Source organism: Dendropsophus ebraccatus, chromosome 9, assembly GCF_027789765.1.
Source record: "Dendropsophus ebraccatus isolate aDenEbr1 chromosome 9, aDenEbr1.pat, whole genome shotgun sequence".
Classification (NCBI taxonomy): domain Eukaryota; kingdom Metazoa; phylum Chordata; class Amphibia; order Anura; family Hylidae; genus Dendropsophus; species Dendropsophus ebraccatus.
In genome coordinates, this window is record NC_091462.1 from 35,163,363 (window position 1) to 35,170,488 (window position 7,126).

A 7,126-nucleotide genomic window follows, 5' to 3' on the forward strand; every position below is an offset into this window, starting at 1 on the left:
TATATATTGTTTTAATCGTAACGACTTGAGGAACATGCAAAACAAGTCAGTTTTACCCCAGGGCGAATGACGTAAATCCAAATACCCCCCAAATAAAATTTTCAATTTCACCACACTTTGAATTTTTTTCTGGTTTTGCAGTGTACTTTATGCAAAATTCAGCCTGTCATTGCAAAGTACAATTAGTGACGCAAAAAATAAGGGCTCATATGGGTTTCTACGTGGAAATATGCAAGTGCTATGGCCTTTTAAACACAAGGAGGAAAAAACGAAAACGCAAAAACGAAAATTGGCCCGGTCCTTAAAGGGTTAAGAGCGTTTTGGTTTAAGAGCTCACAGTTTTTCAAAATTGTGACTTTGTTTAAGAGCATTGCTTTGGTTTAAGAGCTCCCTGTACTGGGTGGGAGCGAGAATGGGGGAGGGGCACGGTCTGCATTGCAGGGTCTACAGCACTGTACTCTGACCCAAGAAGTCTCCCTTACCTTCCAAATCATAGCAGATCCACGTCAGGCTGGGGCTTACATCAGGGGACAGGACTGTGGAGGTAATCTCTCCATAGCTGTAACCCCTCTCTCCCCGGACAGAGAGTGCTGCTATACTGTGCCCACATCTGCCCTGCTCATTCCTTCATGCTCCCTGCAGTCTCTGTCAGCCCTTGTGTTTCCCATCTTCTCCATTACTGTACAGTAACTTATATCATCACATATTCTGCTGTTTCTGAATGTTTGTTTCATCTGTTTTACATGCTACTCAGAATAATAAATCATTATTTTTGGGGTGTGGAACCAATTGTCTGCATTTCTATGATTTCTTATGGGAAAATTTGCTTTGGTCTAAGAGTGGATTTGGATTACAAGCACGGCCCCGAAACGAATTATGCTCGTAATCCAAGGCACCACTGTATATGTTCCTTCTGCACATACCCCATGCAGTAGAATTATATATATACGTCCCTGACTGAAGGGGCTGTAGATGTGTGCGGGATCGCTGCTGTGAGAGCGGTCCCGCACACATCAATGTGTCCGGGGCCAGAGGTAATGAAAGGCAGCTGCGATCCTGCAGCTTCTTGCCATTAACCCCTTAAACGCTGTGATCTATAGCGAGTGCAGCATTTAAGGCACTCAGTGACAGAACAAGCTACTGTCACTAAGTGATGGGGACCTGACTTGTGCTGACGGGTGGGGGACATGATCGAAACCTTTAAAAGGGGTACTCCAAAGAAATTTTGTCTTTTTCTGGAGCACACAGAGATGGTAGTGTGCACAATAGGAGCAAAATGGGGGTCACCGACTCCCGCCTTGTTCATTGATAATCGAACTTCTAGCTACCACATGGATTTCACTACTGATCATGGTTGCCGGCTTCCTGCTGCCACCAATGTTCGTGACAGGAGGTGCAGGGCTGTCCAAGCCCTGGTCCTGACTCCCCTGCTCTGGATCCAGCACAGCGTCACTGATCCTGCCCCCCCCCCCCATATGTACTGTATAGAATATACACAGGAGGAAGCACAGTGATCAGAAAATATTAAAAGGTGATGGTCCCAGCACTCCAAGTTAAAAATATGCAAAATCTTTATTTCATACCAAAAAGTAAAAACAGCTCATGCATGGTATACAGGAGGAACCTACGCGTTTCGCGCGCATGCGCGCTTAATCATGCGCGCTTAATCAGACCATGATTAAGCGCGCATGCGCGCGAAACGCGTAGGTTCCTCCTGTATACCATGCATGAGCTGTTTTTACTTTTTGGTATGAAATAAAGATTTTGCATATTTTTAACTTGGGAGTGCTGGGACCATCACCTTTTGATATCTTCCCACGAATTGGCAGTTGGCCGAAGCCGGACCCGTGCACCCTCTTTCAACACACAAGGATCCGTATTGACCCAGCTTAGAGGTGAGCTGACCGCTATTAACTCTTTTCTGTTATATGTTTAACACATCAGAAAATATTACCATCATTGCTCACTGACAGTGGCTCTAGCAGCGACAGGACTGATTCATCATAAACTCATGTGGATATCGCATTATAGGTTTATCTTTATTGTCATACATTAGTATAGCATCTCTTAGGAAACCCCTCCCTGCTTGACTGACACCTGGAAGCTGAGTCACAAGTGGGATCTGGTATGGGAGGGGGAGGGAGAAGGTGTTGGTATAAATCCTTCCTGTCTCAGTGTCCCATAGCCTGTCTATGGGAGAGCGCGCGCCCCTTTGCTGCCACTCTCCGCTCAGAGAAGTGACTTCTCAAGTTCCTCTGTAAATACACTTGTGTTAATATAGTCAAATGGTGCGTTTACACAGGCAGATTTATCTGACAGATTTTTAAAGCCAAAGCCAGGCACAGACCATAAACAGGGAACGGGTCATAAAGGAAAGACTGATATTTCTCCTTTTTTCAAATCCATTCCTGGTTTTGGCTTCCAAAATCTGTCAGATAAATCTGCCTGTGTAAACGCACCACAATTCTCCTCATCACATAGGAAGACCAAATTAGATAATACAGGTGGCAGGAACCCTGCAAATACTGGAATACAACAGATATGGGAGAAGGGAATAGGATACAAATAATAATACAACAGATACGGGAGAAGGGAATAGGATATAAATAATAATACAACAGATAGGGGAGAAGAGAATCTGATACTGGATGCAATATTTATCAATAACAAGAAGAAAAATATAACAATGTAACCAAGACTCCAGTGTGAAAACAAATAAATCAAGACTGCCAGGACCCTGCCATGTAGGACTGACTAGTCTTGTATATATGTATCTAATTGTTGGGACATCCATGGTGCTGGTTTACAACTTTTCAAAAGTTTTGAAAGTTGTTAAACTGCATCCGGCCGCCTAGAGGGAAGACAGCCATCCGGCCGCCTAGAGGGAAGACAGCCATCCGGCCGCCTAGAGGGAAGACAGCCGCCCGCCCGCCCGCCTAGAGGGAAGACAGCCAGCCGCCCGCCCGCCCGCCTAGAGGGAAGACAGCCAGCCGCCCGCCCGCCCGCCTAGAGGGAAGACAGCCAGCTGCCCGCCCGCCCGCCTAGAGGGAAGACAGCCGCCCGCCTAGAGGGAAGACAGCCGTCCGCCCGCCCGCCTAGAGGGGCACAGGAGGGGCACTGCATGTTATTGTAGGTAGAGGGGCACAGGAGGGGCACTGCATGTTATTGTAGGTAGAGGGGCACAGGAGGGGCACTGCATGTTATTGTAGGTAGAGGGGCACAGGAGGGGCACTGCATGTTATTGTAGGTAGAGGGGCACTGCATGTTATTGTAGGTAGAGGGGCACAGGAGGGGCACTGCATGTTATTGTAGGTAGAGGGGCACAGGAGGGGCACTGCATGTTATTGTAGGTAGAGGGGCACAGGAGGGGCACTGCATGTTATTGTAGGTAGAGGGGCACAGGAGGGGGCACTGCATGTTATTGTAGGTAGAGGGGCACAGGAGGGGGCACTGCATGGTGTAGGTAGAGGGGCACAGCATGGTGTAGGTAGAGGGGCACAGCATGGTGTAGGTAGAGGGGCACTGCATGGTGTAGGTAGAGGGGCACTGCATGGTGTAGGTAGAGGGGCACTGCATGGTGTAGGTAGAGGGGCACAGGAGGGGGCACTGCATGTTAGTATAGGGGCACAGGAGGGGGCACTGCATGGTGTAGGTAGAGAGGCACAGGAGGGGGCACTGCATGGTGTAGGTAGAGGGGCACAGCATGGTGTAGGTAGAGGGGCACAGGAGGGGGCACTGCATGGTGTAGGTAGAGGGGCACAGGAGGGGGCACTGCATGGTGTAGGTAGAGGGGCACAGGAGGGGCACTGCATGGTGTAGGTAGAGGGGCACAGGAGGGGGCACTGCATGTTATTGTAGATGGGCACAGGAGGGGGCACTGCATGGTGTAGGTAGAGGGGCACAGGAGGGGCACTGCATGGTGTATATAGAGGGGCACAGGAGGGGGCACTGCATGGTGTATATAGAGGGGCACAGGAGGAGGCACTGCATGTTATTAGTAGAGGGGCACAGGAGGGGGCACAGCATGTTAGTAGAGGGGCACAGGAGGGGGCACTGCATGGTGTAGGTAGAGGGGCACAGGAGGGGGCACTGCATGTTATTAGTAGAGGGGCACAGGAGGGGGCACTGCATGTTATTGTAGGTAGAGGGGCACAGGAGGGGCACTGCATGGTGTAGGTAGAGGGGCACAGGAGGGGGCACTGCATGGTGTAGGTAGAGGGGCACAGGAGGGGGCACTGCATGGTGTAGGTAGAGGGGCACAGGAGGGGGCACTGCATGGTGTAGGTAGAGGGGCACAGGAGGGGGCACTGCATGGTGTAGGTAGAGGGGCACAGGAGGGGGCACTGCATGGTGTAGGTAGAGGGGCACAGGAGGGGGCACTGCATGGTGTAGGTAGAGGGGCACAGGAGGGGGCACTGCATGGTGTAGGTAGAGGGGCACAGGAGGGGGCACTGCATGTTATTAGTAGAGGGGCACAGGAGGGGCACTGCATGGTGTAGGTAGAGGGGCACAGTTGAGGGCACTGCATGGTGTAGGTAGAGGGGCACAGGAGGGGCACTGCATGTTATTAGTAGAGGGGCACAGGAGAGGCACTGCATGTTATTGTAGAGGGGCACAGGTGGGGGCACTGCATGGTGTAGGTAGAGGGGCACAGGAGGGGCACTGCATGGTGTAGGTAGAGGGGCACAGGTGAGGGCACTGCATGGTGTAGGTAGAGGGGCACAGGAGGGGCACTGCATGTTATTAGTAGAGGGGCACAGGAGAGGCAATGCATGTTATTGTAGAGGGGCACAGGTGGGGGCACTGCATGGTGTAGGTAGAAGGGCACAGGAGGGGGCACTGCATGTTATTAGTAGATGGGCACAGGAGGGGCACTGCATGGTGTAGGTAGAGGGGCACAGGAGGGGCACTGCATGGTGTAGGTAGAGGGGCACAGGAGGGGCACTGCATGGTGTAGGTAGAGGGGCACAGGAGGGGGCACTGCATGTTATTGTAGAGGGGCACAGGAGGGGGCACTGCATGGTGTAGGTAGAGGGGCACAGGAGGGGCACTGCATGGTGTAGGTAGAGGGGCACAGGAGGGGCACTGCATGGTGTAGGTAGAGGGGCACAGGAGGGGGCACTGCATGTTATTGTAGAGGGGCACAGGAGGGGGCACTGCATGGTGTAGGTAGAGGGGCACTGCATGGTGTAGGTAGAGGGGCACAGGAGGGGCACTGCATGGTGTAGGTAGAGGGGCACAGGAGGGGCACTGCATGGTGTAGGTAGAGGGGCACAGGAGGGGCACTGCATGGTGTAGGTAGAGGGGCACAGGAGGGGGCACTGCATGTTATTAGTAGAGGGGCACAGGAGGGGGCACTGCATGTTATTAGTAGAGGGGCACAGGAGGGGGCACTGCATGGTGTAGGTAGAGGGGCACAGGAGGGGCACTGCATGGTGTAGGTAGAGGGGCACAGGAGGGGGCACTGCATGGTGTAGGTAGAGGGGCACAGGAGGGGGCACTGCATGGTGTAGGTAGAGGGGCACAGGAGGGGGCACTGCATGGTGTAGGTAGAAGGGCTCAGGAGGGGGCACTGCATGTTATTAGTAGATGGGCACAGGAGGGGCACTGCATGGTGTAGGTAGAAGGGCACAGGAGGGGGCACTGCATGTTATTAGTAGATGGGCACAGGAGGGGCACTGCATGGTGTAGGTAGAAGGGCACAGGAGGGGGCACTGCATGTCATTAGTAGATGGGCACAGGAGGGGGCACTGCATGGTGTAGGTAGAGGGGCACAGGAGGGGCACTGCATGGTGTAGGTAGAGGGGCACAGGAGGGGCACTGCATGGTGTAGGTAGAGGGGCACAGGAGGGGGCACTGCATGGTGTAGGTAGAGGGGCACAGGAGGGGCACTGCATGGTGTAGGTAGATGGGCACAGGAGGGGGCACTGCATGGTGTAGGTAGATGGGCACTGCATGGTGTAGGTAGAGGGGCACAGGAGGGGGCACTGCATGGTGTAGGTAGAGGGGCACAGGAGGGGGCACTGCATGGTGTAGGTAGATGGGCACTGCATGGTGTAGGTAGAGGGGCACAGGAGGGGGCACTGCATGGTGTAGGTAGAGGGGCACAGGAGGGGGCACTGCATGGTGTAGGTAGATGGGCACAGGAGGGGCACTGCATGGTGTAGGTAGAGGGGCACAGGAGGGGCACTGCATGGTGTAGGTAGATGGGCACTGAATATAACACATATACCCAGATAACAGCTCCGCTCCTGTGTGTACACCCCCTGTCGCACATTGCTCTCCTGTGACGCACCTGCCGCATCAGGAGACCCTCACACACGGTACCGGACCCGCAGCTCCCCTCTCACCTGACTACCACGGAGGCTCGGTCACCTGCTCCATGCCGCTTACTATCTGCAGCAGCCAGAGGCCACAGCAGATGCCGATTGTACTGGACTACAGCAGCGCGGGTGACGTAACGAGCACGTGACCAGTTACGGCTGGGGGAGGAGACGGGGGCGGCGCGTGATCTTCAAAGTGTTTAGTTACGAAGACTGTAAAAGAGCGGAGAGATCCGGTGCTGTGTGCGCTGTGATATACGGGGGCGCGGAGGACTGCTGTGTGTGGGGGCAGCAGAGCTGTGTGTGTACAATGTGCAGGCAGGACTGCGGGATAGTGCAATACACATAGCAGAGCTGAGTGTGTATGCTGGCTCTCTATGTAACCTGCACACAGCAGAGCTCTATTCATACAGCAGGCAGCATGTGTACTGTGTATATCACAGCAGCTATATACCTCTGTAATATGCAGAGGGATGCTGAAGTTGATTTCTCAATCACAGGATTTAAATAAAAAAAATTTTAACCATTTTTCTTACTGAAAATTTATATTACTCATAATTTACCCGTAAGGGTGGGTTCATACTGAGGAATTCCCGTGGATAATATCCACGGAATTCCGCTGTCTGTTCGCGCGCATTGCCGCGCGCCTTTCCGCTGGCTCCATAGACACCATTCTATGGGCCAGCGTATTCCGCTATCCGCCGAAAGAACTGACTTGTCAATTCCTTCGGTGGATAGCGGAATATGCCGGCCCATAGAATGGTGTCTATGGAGCCAGCGGAAAGGCGCACGGCCGACGGAAT

General features: G+C 53.0%; 1 protein-coding gene across 4 annotated transcripts in view; it reads right to left on the minus strand.

Moving 5' to 3' along the window:
* GPR155 (G protein-coupled receptor 155) overlaps positions 1–6,452 on the minus strand; it is a 43,228-nt gene extending 36,776 nt beyond the window's left edge. For 3 of the 4 annotated variants that reach the window (XM_069982959.1, XM_069982963.1, XM_069982962.1), the window contains exon 1: positions 6,351–6,452. The gene's annotated coding sequence lies outside the window, so the exon portion shown is untranslated. Of the gene's footprint in view, positions 1–6,295 lie in introns of all 4 variants that reach the window. The other variant, XM_069982960.1, reaches the window with a different exon arrangement.
* Between the last annotated feature and the right edge of the window lie 674 nt (positions 6,453–7,126).